Genomic DNA, 13,807 nt, shown 5'->3' with positions numbered 1-13,807 from the left:
TGTGTCACACCCCCGAAACCAGACGGCGGAAACGTCCGAGGGCTCGCGTGACTTAAATTGAATATCATCATAATGAATATACATGAATCACAACATAAACATCACCATGCATCAATACATTACAACTGATATTGTTCACATCCAGTACATTGTTTTAAATATTACACATCCATAACATAAATTGTTTGAGAGTTTTCAAAACATAACATCCTAATATACTTGATATTACCCTTCAGCTTACCTGTTACCTAAGAATACAAGTTATTTTGAAAAACGGTCAATATATGAAATGTTGGTGAGTTCATAAGTAGGGTTGTGATAAAAATGATTTGTGTAGTTTGTAAAACCCAGAAAATCCGATATTTTCTGAAAAGACAATTGTTAACCAAAGTGTGAAGATCCATAAGTTGATGCATGAATGATTTCAAAACGTGTATAAAAGGAAGTTTTGTATAATAGTTATAGAAAAATACAAGCGAGTGGTGTTGATTTCCTCGAAAAACCCGATGTTTTCCGATAACATAAAATATAATTGTTTTTCAAATTGCTATACCACCATAACGAATGATTTTGATTACTCTTCCTTGATTACTCGGATGGTATTGGATTTAATTAATTATGTGAGTCGTTATAACCATGCATAATAATGACTAGTTTGTCTGTCTTGGCAACCTAACGTACGCCGGGATTTATCTTAAGATTTTGTCACCCTAGACTGGCCGAGTCTAACTGTAGCGAACGGCTGAGGTGTGGGGGAGTCACCCCCGTATAGATCTATACACAAACTCTCGCTCTCCTTCCAGGAGACTTTGATTATCACTACAGACTACAAACGACCCTTAGAGGTGTCGCACGTTATTACTCACTTAATCCAAACAAAATTGATTGCTGTTGATTAACGACCTGGGTTTGTTTACTTTGATTTCAAATAAGCCTAACAGACACGGAGAAGAGGAATACAAGGTCCTACTAATTACGCGTGTTATTTAAGGCTGATGGTTATACGAAGGACACATTGGCCCATTTCATATTTGATTAAATTTGGACCTTACTAGCAATGCTAATGGGCCACCAAAGCCCAATAGCATATATATGCCATTGAGGGTCCCTTAAACATGTAATTGGGTCACCGGAGGCCCAATAAACATTTATTATTAGTGTTAGGCCCAAAAGTCATGTCAATGGGCCACGAAGGTCCAGTAAGCATGATTAGGATCTTTCAAGCCCAACTATTTGGATATTTACTTGTTTTAGGTATAGTATAATTGTTGGAAAGTTTGATTGAACGATTGTTATCTTCGTATCGGCACAAGGCCGGTCGATTGTTTATAACGATATTTGGAATTATACGTATATTCATCTTTCTATTTTCATGAGTTGTAGTTTGGTGTTTTTGACTCAAATATCTTAAAAACAAAATAATTGCTTCAAAATGTTGGTTTGACCTTTTCAGCCCTTCTTTAATAAAAATAACAATTTTAGTCCCTTATTTTGAAAAAAGAACATTTTAGTCCCTTAAACCATTTTCTTGGCATTTTTGACCCATAGACTTGTTTAAGTGATGTTTTAAGTTCAAAAATTTCTCTTTGGCAGTTTCAGCCCTTCCAGTAAGGAATTTTTCAGTTAAAACCCAAACTTTTCGCAACTTTTACAATTTTGGCCCAAAATCCAAAAAGTTTACATTTTTTATCCTTGTTTGGAAAATAAATCATTCTAACCCTTGAATTGGTTTTGTTTACCCTTTTTACCTCCTGTTTTGTGAAGTTTATCATTCAATCCCTTAAAAATTTGGTTTTTCGCAATTTTGGGCTCAATGGGCCGAAAAGCCCAAAAATTGGCCCATTAAGCTACAATTTACATTTCTAGTCCTTTGAAGAATATAATATTCATAAAAACTTTTATTTGAACTCTTTTGACCCTTTTGATCCTTAAGAAAAACCGTGAATGGCAATTTTTAACCCAACTTTTGTTTATCTGACAATTTAAGCCCAAAAATGGGTTTTATGTTGCAATATGTTTATTTTAATCTTAGAGGGTATTTTCTTGACTTGTTTAGTGTAATATATCTTAGTTCATGTTTGTTTTCCTTCTTGTGCCATAGATTTCGTGATTTCTTCCCTTTTTGTTACATATTTACCACATAAACACATATAATCACACATACATGCATGAAATCATACATAGCATACACATACACATAGATCTACACATTTTACTTGTATTCTCCCCCATAAAACTTGTGAAAACCGAAAAGAGAGGGGTATAAACTCACCTTTTCTTGTGGATATCGGTTTTGAAGAAGAAGTGAAAGAGTTTGATGTTATTTTCGGCCCTAGCAAGCTTTCTTGGATGGATCTCGAACTTAGTAGGTTTCTAGGAGTATGATCACCAAAAACTTACTTAGAATGAATGATCTTAACACAAGGATGAAGTTATACAACTTAGATGTGTAAGGACTTAACAAGGAAGGAGTGAGTTTTTGGTGGAAATTTCCTTGATCCTCCTTAGATCTTCGAAAATTTGTGAAGAAGAAAGAACTTTTCTAGAGAGAGTTTTGTTTGCAAAAGATGGATGAAATGTGTGTGTGTGTTGGGTGTCTTCGGTCGAGGATAGAAAGGAGAGAGAGAAGAGAGAGAGTGAAGTGATAGATGCTTGGAAGTATGAGATAGTTGCATGGATATCCCAAGTATAATTGTGAGGTGGCATATAAAAGTCAACTCTTTCTCCCTATGTTTTGTAGATGGGCCGAGAGAGGGAGAAGAAAGAAAATAATTTGGCCCTTTTTGTGCTTAAATCCATATTATGAGCCCAATTTGATAATTTTCGGCCCAATTGGTCTTTGGAGATGGTTCACGGCCCAAAACAATCAAGGTATGAGTTTTATGGCCCTTTAGAGCTAATTAAGTTTGTTATGGCCCAATAAGAATGTTTTATTTCATTCTAGGTCCATTATGGCCCAAAATGTTAAAATAAATGAAAGTGGGTTCAATTAGAGCCCATATAAGAGTTCTAAGCCCAAAATAGTTAAATTGGAAGCTTATTGGTCCATTAGGCCCAATAAGAAAAATCCTAGTCCAAAATGGACTTGAACCGGGATTTTTAGGGTTTCCAACTTTTGTTGACTATTTGAAAGTTTGTATAGGGTATTTGATGGAATTTTGTTGTCATTGAATAACACCATACATGTTTTCTAGTTTTAGGTACAATGTCATTCTTTGTCAAGTGTCTACAACGTATCAGAATTCCTAGTTGTGACATCATCCCCTCGTTAGAGGGAATTTCGTCCCGAAATTCTTTTTAAAGCTAGATTTGAGAATGTGAGAATAGATGAGGGTACTTCTGCTTCATCTGGTCTTCGTGTTCCCATGTGAACTCTGGTCCGCGTGTCGCGTTCCATCGAACTTTCACAATCGGAATGCGACTTTGCTTAGTACGTTTCACTTCCCGGTCCATGATTTCGACTGGTTCTTCGATGAACAGGAGATTCTCGTTGATTTTGATTTCTTCTAATGGAATGACGAGAGTCTCGTCGGATAAGCACTTCTTTAGATTGGAAACATGGAACACGGGGTGTACACTGCTGAGCTCAGCGGGTAGCTGCAGTCTATAAGCCACTGGACCGATTCGGGCAAGAAACTCGAAGGGTCCGATGTATCGAGGGTTTAGTTTTCCCCGCTTCCCAAAACGAGTCACCCCTTTCCAGGGAGATACCTTTAATAACACCCTATCCCCGACTCTAAATTCCAAGGGCTTTCGCCGCTTATCGACGTAGCTCTTTTGTCTGTCTCGTGATGATTGCAGTCGGGCCCTGATCTGGATTATCTTCTCGGTCGTCTCGCGTATGATTTCTGGTCTTGTTAGTGCATTGTCTGATGTTTGTCCTTTTGCTAACTGAGTGTCCCCTACCTCAGCCCAACACAACGGTGATCTACATTTACGCCCATACAATGCCTCGAAAGGAGCAACTTTGATGCTTGAGTGGTAACTGTTGTTGTACGAGAATTCGATCAGAGGCAAGTGGGTATCCCACGACCTTCCAAAGTCTATCACACATGCGCGAAGCATGTCCTCTAACGTTTGAATGGTTCGCTCGCTTTGACCATCCGTTTGCGGGTGGTAGGCAGTGCTCATGTCAAGTTGTGTTTGTTGGATTAATGTCTAAGTCTATAACTATAATTGGTAAGACTTTACCCGACCCGGCATGGTCCATTTGGGTTGCATGGCATCATGCATTTGGATAGACTATAATGAGAGAAATAACACTTAAGGTTGGTTAATATATTATAAGTTCTAATATATTAATAAGGTTATTTAATAGTATTGATCAAGAATTAATTTGGAATTAATTAAGTGATCAAAAGGAGACTAATTAAATATATGGGTTGATTGTGTAAATCATTCATTCTTATATATGTGGGCTTGTGATCCAAGATTCCTTATGTTGGACTAAGTCCATGGGGTGACCCATGGATACTCCATGGAGGTTAAAATCCATGGAGCATAAGGAATGGATAAAGTTATGAGTTACATGGTGTAACCCTAATACCCACCATATAAAAGAATCCCATGGCTCAAGAAATCATGCACTAATGTGTGAGTGTGAGGGCTAGACGATTTCAAGGAGTGTTCAAGTTTCTCTCAAGTTATTCCAAGTGTATTTGGTGTTGTGTGAACCATTTGAGGTGTCACACTTGGGGCACTAGGCACTCAAGCTTCATGAAGACATTCTACATCAAAGTGGTATGTATTCTATCTTGTTATATTTATTATTTTGTATGCTAGATTAGGATAATACCTTGGATGTTCATAATTGTATGTATAATAGAGAAAACATAGATCCAAGGTATTTAGGGTTGCATGTACACTTAGGAGTGTTAGAATGCTCATAACCCAACAGTGGTATCAGAGCCTGGTTTGTTTTCTTGTTATACTTGCAAAAGTAGCTGAAAAATCGAGTTGGATGCATATATTCGATTGTTTTGGCTGGAATTGGACTAGGAACATTACCCTAAGATGTTTTTGGACTTATAAACTTGTTTTTGATGTGGTAATGTTCATGCTAATCCAATTTCTAAGATAATTGTCATAATTTCAAGATTTGTATTAGTTTGTATGTTCATGCTAATTTCTTGAAGATTGATGATTTGAATTATCTTGTTCTTATGAGGTTCTTAGATTAATAGAAAAGTTGTGTGAAATAGTTGTTTTCAATCCATTTTAATCTAAGAGTTGATTCCAAAGTGTGTTTTTGTAACTTGTCCTCAAGTTATATGAAAAGTCACATTTAAGAATCATAAAACTCATAAAAGTTGGCAAAGGTTACAAAATGAAGAGTCTAGTTCTAATTAAATGGTTTTATGACTCCATAACTTGTCCTCAAGTTATGGAGGTTCAAGAGTCTCTTCATTAAATTAAAAAAAAAGTGTAACCTTAATTAGTTCCATAAGTTACAATAAAAAAAATTATTTTTTTTATTAATTAGTTTAAAGTCTTCCATAACTTGTCCTCAAGTTATGGAACTTGAAGAGTTTTTTTTTTTTTTTTTTTTAATTAAAACTACTTTAAACTCATAAGTTATGGAATTAATTAGTTTTGAATAGTTTCAAAACTTGCCCTCAAGTTTTGGAATTTGAAAAGTTTTCGCTTATGAATACTTTAATTCCAAGTTAGCCCTTAGAATTTTAAAAGTTAAAATTCAACCCTTATATTTTATAATATTATAAGTTAATAATATTTATATATATGTATAAGAGTAAAGTCAGTCTTACCGTTAGTAGGCCTCATTCACGAAGCCAGTCTATAAGGGGGGTATAAGGTTACTGCCTATAAAATGACAGTTTAATGGGTGTCCACTCTCACCCACCGCTTCCTTGACTGGTGGAGGGTCGTTAGCCGAACGGGTAGGACAAGGACTATAATTCTCCTTTCATTAAAAGTATTAATGATAAATACTAAGTAACTAAATTCTTATTAATACCCAATCTTAGTTACTTAGGAAAATGTGAATTTGGTGCTAACCCATGAAATTACACTTTGTACTTTGCTTAAGTCGTTAGTGGAGCGTGTGTGGTTAACCGGCATACTAACCTGGACTTAACAAGGTAGGAAAATGGTAACTTAGTATTTATCATAGTATCGGTGGAGCGTGTGTGGTTAACCGGCACACTGATTAAGGGGTAAATATTAAGGGTACCAAGTATATTTGCATGGTTATTCACACCTTGTTTTGTGATCCTCGGCATCCCAGTCACAAAACCTGAAGGGCACACTCGAGATTGAAACATGCCTTTGAACAGTTCAATGAATCTCAAAGATCTAGGACTTTCAAATCCAATTAAAACCTAATAAATTATTTCGTTTTTCATGGTGGAAATTGGTGAATCGTCATTCACCTACCTTCAAATATTTTATAGCTTGGATTACGGCATCCCTTTTCTAAGTTATAAAATAGTTTGTTGGGTCTTAGCCTTAATATTTCATATTGGGTGTCATATTAAGGACTTTAAATCAACTATCTTGAATATCTCCCAAAAAGATGTCTGGTCTAGACATTTATGATCTTCCCAAATCTCTTGAAACAAGCTTTCCTAAATGAAGATGATGTCCCATGGATATCATACTTCTTTCACCTCCTCCAATTATTCTCCCTAACCCACAAGTTCCTAAAAAGTTTAAGGTCACTCAAGCCCTATTGGTAAGGCAAGGTCTAGGTGTGATCACATCTTGGAGATGTAGTCACATATTGACAAGCCGGGAGAGTTGGGTGTCAAAGTCTTGAGAAAGTTGGTGGCTCAACTACTTTCTAAGTCACATAGTGAGTTCTTTTGGGAATCCTATGAAACAGACTAAGACAAGACCCTTAATGATCTTATCTATTTGCTAAGATCAACTTCCTAAAACGCTATGGACATTGACAATGATGACATTGGATATCCAGTAAAGCTCTCTCTTCCCAATGGAAAGGGATCGGCCATAGTCAACTCGGTTGACCCAATGGTAAAGAGAGAGGCGAAGTCTGAGATAGTCCCATTATCAAGGGTCCATAGGTAACTATTGCCAAAGGAAGGGGCATTGGTTACGAAGCTGCCAAATTTACCTAAGGATGTTAAAGTCAATAAGTTTGGCTCTACTTCAGGTAAAGTCCATTGTCTAACTCTATTAAGTACATGCTGATTCTGATCGCGAAGATGGATTTCAATCGCATGGTTCGGTGATCAGAATTTTGGGCTATTACTTAAGAGTTATGATATTTATATTGCTTAGGAATAGATAACAACAAGGTTTTCATATGGATTGTAAGGATAAGTTTTTCCGCAAAGTTTTAAAATAAAAGAAAAAGGTTTTGATTTTATTTATTTTAAGTATCCTTACAATGGCATTTGTGAAAAGTTGTTGCTTATAAGATTCCATTGATAGCAATATTGGAAAAATGGATTTGATTCTTTCGGTTGTGGTAGTGTCTAATATTACCAAATAAGGAAAGATTCTCATCACCCAAGGTTCAATTGGACCGAAACTTGGAATCATGCAAGTTGTATAGTATGATGAATGACATCACACACGTATCCTGAATATGATGTTACCCATTATCCAAACTAAATTGAACTAAGCAGCTCTTTTCAAGTCCTAGGGTATAATTAAACAAGATTGTAATACCCATGATCATCCCAAAGCTCCTTCCTATGTATTATCTTTTATAGTACTAGTAAAATCTACATCTCTTCAATTTAACTCAAGCTAAACATCCATTATAAGTCTTATCTTATCACTCGGCAAGACTACAATGCTTATAATCAATTTCTAATACCAACACCGTTTTAGGCGACACTATCCTAATTAGTGTATACATTTAACACATGTTATTAGGTATTAATATACATATATTTTCTTAGAAATAACACTTCTTTCATTATTATCATGTAATAATATTATATAAACATTTATCACATATAGAACCATATCAGGTTCGCACATCATATATACATCTAACATATATTCCAGGCAATAAGCATATAACTCACATTTAAATTTTCGAAATATATTTAATACTTCAATTAATACTTTTATTAAAATCATGTTCATAAAAGTAATCGTAAACTCACTTGACTTAGGTGGATGACTAGTGATTTTGGCAGCGCTTCACCTATCACTTTAGATTTTTCCTTTAATAGACCTAGGTATAGATACCACTAAGTCTTAGTCTTATTTTCCTTGTGACTATGATAGTGATAGTCTAGATTCATCAATAATCCCAATGTCTACATCAAGATCTATCAAGTAAGGAACAACTAGGTAAGATCATATCGGAGGTAGGGTTTGTTTGGTATACTGAGTATACTGTTTGGAAATATCATTTTAAACACCTCACTAAATCACGCATTGTCATCATTCCTGTAAATAGATCGATTAGTATTTTTACTTGACCTGTAAGTAGATCAATAAGTATTTTTACTTGGAATCACTGATAAATCTTATTTATAGATTCATAATAACGACTATGAATATAAATATAAGTTACACTTGAAGCATATTAAGTGTTGGATATATATGCTCAAGAATGATAATAAAACGAGATTGCTAATAACATATGATCATATAGGGTCATACCAATAACAAGTAGACATTAGAATACATTTTTTAGTATATGATTTGATTCATATTTAAAATAATAGAACTCTTGGAATTATTGTTATTTGATAATAATAATAATAATAATAATAATAATAATAATAACAATAACAACAATAACAACAACTATAATAATAATAATAATAATAATAATAATAATAATAATAATTACAATGTGATTCATAAGTGTATGAATTATTATAAGTTTGATACTTATATCGTTTAATTATTAAATATTTTAGTTTGTGTGAAATTTATTTATTTAGTTTAAAGAGTTAAATTAAATAAATAAAACTAACAAATATATACATACATACATATATATATATATATATATATATATATATATATATATATATATATATTTGAAAGTCTTTATAAAATATAAAAGCTAGTTTTATAAAATAGAAGACTTGGAGTATTAAAGAGGAGAGAGAATGAGTGTTTGACTACCTCTCTCTTCTCTCACTCATGATTTCGTGTAAGCACTCCCAACACCACCTTTATGGATGGTCCAATGCATGTAAAAGCTTTTGTGCTAGTAAGTATTGAGTTTTGCATGTGTGGGATGATTAAAGGTGTGAAAGGCTTTCATTTCTACTAATGTTCTAGCATATGAACGGAAATTACTCTCACAAACTCTATCCTTTCTCTCTCTAAGTTGTTAGTTGATAAAAGAAGAGAATACATACTCTCTTGAACACCAAAAAATCCGTTCTTGGTCGTTCAAGCTTAAGATGTTGTATTATCAAGAGTTGAACTAGCATTCATCTAATGTTCGAGCTTGTTGGTGGACTTTCTCTAGAAGGATTCTACTTTGAGTTCTTGCCACCATCATCATCGTTCAACCTCCCGTGAGGACCAAATGACAACAAAGGTCATTAATCTTCTCCTTTTATGGTTGTTGATTTAAATCTTGCATGTGCATGTAATGAGATCCTTTGTCGTATTCTATGTTTTTCAAGTTTTATTCTAAAGTCTTCTGTTGCAAACTCAAAGGTTTTATGTTATGAAACTCGATCTTGAACACCATGGTTCCATCAGTAAGTGTAGCTTAACTTACAAAAATTCTAGCGAAAATGGGAAAAATATACGTGTAGAACTCCAACCTGAACACTTCTTTTTGTTGGGCTCCTGGATATCTCAATCCCCCGCTAAAATGCTCAGAACCCCGAAAAAGTCAGACTCCAAAAAATAGAGAGATTTCAGAGAGAATAAATGTGTGATGATATGGGGCTGAAAATGTTGATCTTTATATGGGAATTCAGCAGGTGTGTCGCGCCCTCTCATCGACGTCTCTCTTCCAAAATGTTGCTACGTGTCGAGCATGCTCTGGTCCACATCCCCTGCTTCTAGAAGGTTTGCGCGCCGTGCAACCTACCCTGTGCGGGGAGTTTTTCGAAAAACTTCAGGAAATTATATCTTTCTCATACGAACTCCATTTTCGACGTTCTCTATATCCACATGTAACTATCGACAAGTACTAGAACTTTCATTTAGACTCCGTTGGCTAATTCACACTTTATTGTTAAAGTTATGTTTTTAACAGGCTTAGACTATTAAAGTCCGTATAAAAATCATAACTCTTTCATACGGCATCCGTTCTCGACTGTCTTTATGTTGACAGGATCTTACTTACGAGATCTTTAACTCTCGTTCAGATTGTTTTGTCTAACAATCAATCGATTTGAATTTCGATTTCTGTGTACACACTACCGTGTCGAAACTTTGAAAAAGCATAACTTCCTCATACAAAGTTAGATTTAGGCATTCTTTATATCCTCAAGGTTTTTTTTATTACTACGACTTTCGTTCAGATTACTTAGTCTAATAAGCAACCTATATCCGATTCGTATTTTACGTCGTACTTTGTCGTAAAGGACTGAACTCAAAACTTCAAACGATCATAACTTGTTCATACGAAGTCATATTTGAGTATTCCTTATATCTACGAAATCATCATCGTGACTACTACAACTTTATCAAGATTATTTAGGATAAATAATCTTTATCAGAATAGTTATTTCTATCGATTAGTGGAAATTGGTCTTTATAGTCTTGTAACGCGCACGGCTAACCATTATCTTATTCGAGGATTAAATTATTTAATAAAATGAATAACTTTTATTATAATTACCCAATTCATCTTGCCCTGAATTACGAGCTTTACAACCTACTAGACCGTTGTTAAAACAAAAAAATTGTTCATTTACTAATAATCAACGACGGACATCAGCAATGGATTAATGACAAAATCTAAAGATTCTCTAAGTAATTTGTGTCATCGCTAATCCGTTGCCAATCCATCGTTGAATCTGTCGCTAAATCCTTCCTAGACAATTAGTGACAATGGTTTTTTCGACCGACAATTTTTTCATTGATAGCCTTAGCGACGGAATTATTCGTCGCCGATACCTTAATTTCTAGTAGTGATATTCTGATTCATGCTTGGTTTAGCTTTTAAATGAAGATAATTCAATATATCAAACTTCTTTAGATTCTTTCATTCAAGAACTTCACAATTACATGAGAATGAAAGGATTTCAATATTCCCTTTCTTATTTGTTGAAAAAAAATCAAAGTACTCCCTTTCCATTGGTCGATGAGCAGTTCTATAATAAAACTTTTTAGGAGATTATTTTTTATATTTTTCCTTACATATTTTTTATGATCTTATTGTTTGATAAATATTTATTTTTAGATAATTTTGGGACCATTTCATCAATGTACATATGTTGTTATCATTTAAATACAAAATTATTATGACAAGAATATATAATTGTTAATGGGCCCATTTTATAGGATATTTACTTACCATTTGTGGGTTGAGTTCCTGGTTTGACTCAAGATTTCCTAAATCCCTAATATTTATCACATTCGGTTATATATCCATCTATATATAATCACGTAATGAGAAGCATATCCAAGATACGTAATTCGTTTAGGGATTGCTGAGGGATTTAGAAAGTCTTGAGATCTACTGGAAAACTTATTCCACTATTCAGATCCGGAAATCTCAATGGAATCAGGTATGTAATAATCGTTAGTTCTTGTTTAAGTTTTTTTTGTAATTAGATTCGAGATTAAGATCCAAAGTTTATGTTTCCGCGTTTTATGTTTTGGTTATGAAAATAACCAACAATTGGTATCAGAGCATACTCGAATCTGGTAGAAAAGTTTTTTGTTGGTTGAAGATCTCTAGATTAAATTTAAATCAAACATACATGTTTCTTCTTCGTTGAGTCAATATTACTCTTTTCTTGGTTCCATTATGTGCATGTTTTTTGTTGCCCGAGAACGAGAGAAAAGATGTGTGTGAACTGATGTGTTTTTTGTTCTTTTTTCGAGACCACGAAAGTGGTATTTTATTTGTTTACCTATGTGATTTTATATACACATAAGCTTATGGAGCTTTATTTCAATTGGTTATCATCTTTGATCTGTGAGTCGAGCTTCTATCCGATTTATACTTTTATTTGATTCATGCTTTTATCCGGTTATGCAATTTGATTTACAGTACATACTTGCTTTTCAATGGTATTGGTTCTTTTGTTAATACGGTGGATTTATCTCTAAATTATGCTCCACATAGCTACCAACTTCGTTGGTTTTGGGAAAATAACTTGCGAGTGTAATTACCTCTTCGTCTCGTTCACGTTTAGGTAACTTTATTTTTTTGTACACATTTGACCATTTAACTTGTTAAATGTGTTTACATATTACCAATGTCACATGCTATAGCACGTGACAATGGTAATATGTGAACAAATTAACAAGTTAAATGGTTAACTGTGTACAGAAAAAGAAAATTGTCTAAATGTGAACAATTTTTTTTTACAAATTTCTTAAAAAAATTTATAATTTCTTACAAAAATTTTATGATATTTTTTTCTATAGGTTTTTCTAATATAATGTTTTAAACTTTGCTTATAATTTTTTTTTATACTTTCATATAATTTTAATAAAAATGCTTTTAAACCAAATATTTTATAAATGTTTCACATTTTTCTTACAAGTTTTTAACTTGTTTTTTTACATTTTCATACAATTTTTTTGTAACTTTCATACATTTATTTCTAAACATTCTTTTATAATATTTTTAAAATGTTTCACATATTTTGCATAACAATTTAATATGTCTTTATAACATTTTAAAATATTTTCGTTAAATATTAGCTTAAAACATTGTATTAAAAAAATTACAAGTTTATTAACTTCTAATTAAAAAGTGGTAAAAAGCTGGAATAATTTTAAAACATTTACCTTATAGATTTTTTTTTTGTTTTTTATTTGCTAAGTAATATTTTCTTTTTATTTTTTTAAAATGTCTTCCATACTTATTCTTACATATTTAATTTAGTTAATTTTATTGTTAGATAATATTTACTTTAAAAATATTGTATATGCTTAAAAACATATATATATATATATATATATATATATATATATATATATATATATATATATATATATATATATATATATATATATATATATATATATATATAAAAGAGGCTATATGAAATATTTCACAAAACAAAAGCATATTTATCAATTAAAAAGTAAAGTTTAAAATTGATCAATATTTAATTAATATTTAGGAAATTATGGATATTTAAAAAAAACATTTGTAAAAAATAATACAAACAAATATGAAAAATAAAATTGCTATTAGAAGTGAGGAAAATGACTTATCAATGATAAATATGCGATAATATTTAGGTTACATGTTCGATGATAAATACGTGATAATATTTATTAAATATTCTTATCACCGATCCAAAGGTATGTGAATATGTGGTCGGATAAATACATGTTCGATGATAAATATGCGATAATATTTAGGTTACATGTCATTAATAAGTCAATCTAAAGAGGGGTTTATTAAACGACATGATTTATTGTCAATGCTTATTATTAAATTTTATAGTTTATGTGTTGACCAAAAGGTTGGTTGATACTTGGTCGGATAAACACATATGTGGTCATAAACATGTGACAATTATTTTGGTTTCATATAATTAATAAGTCAATCCAAAGATGGGCTTTTTAATTGACATTATTTATTGTCAATGTTCTATCACAAAAATAAAGATATCTTTTGCAACTTAATATTACTGTCCAAAGATTTGATATTAATGTTGTATCGGTATCTTGTAAAGATGTCATAAATTGAATT

Source organism: Lactuca virosa, chromosome 5 (assembly GCF_052849685.1).
Source record: "Lactuca virosa cultivar CGN04683 chromosome 5, Lactuca_virosa_CGN04683_v6, whole genome shotgun sequence".
Taxonomy (NCBI): Eukaryota; Viridiplantae; Streptophyta; class Magnoliopsida; order Asterales; family Asteraceae; genus Lactuca; species Lactuca virosa.
This window is presented reverse-complemented; position numbering follows the sequence as displayed.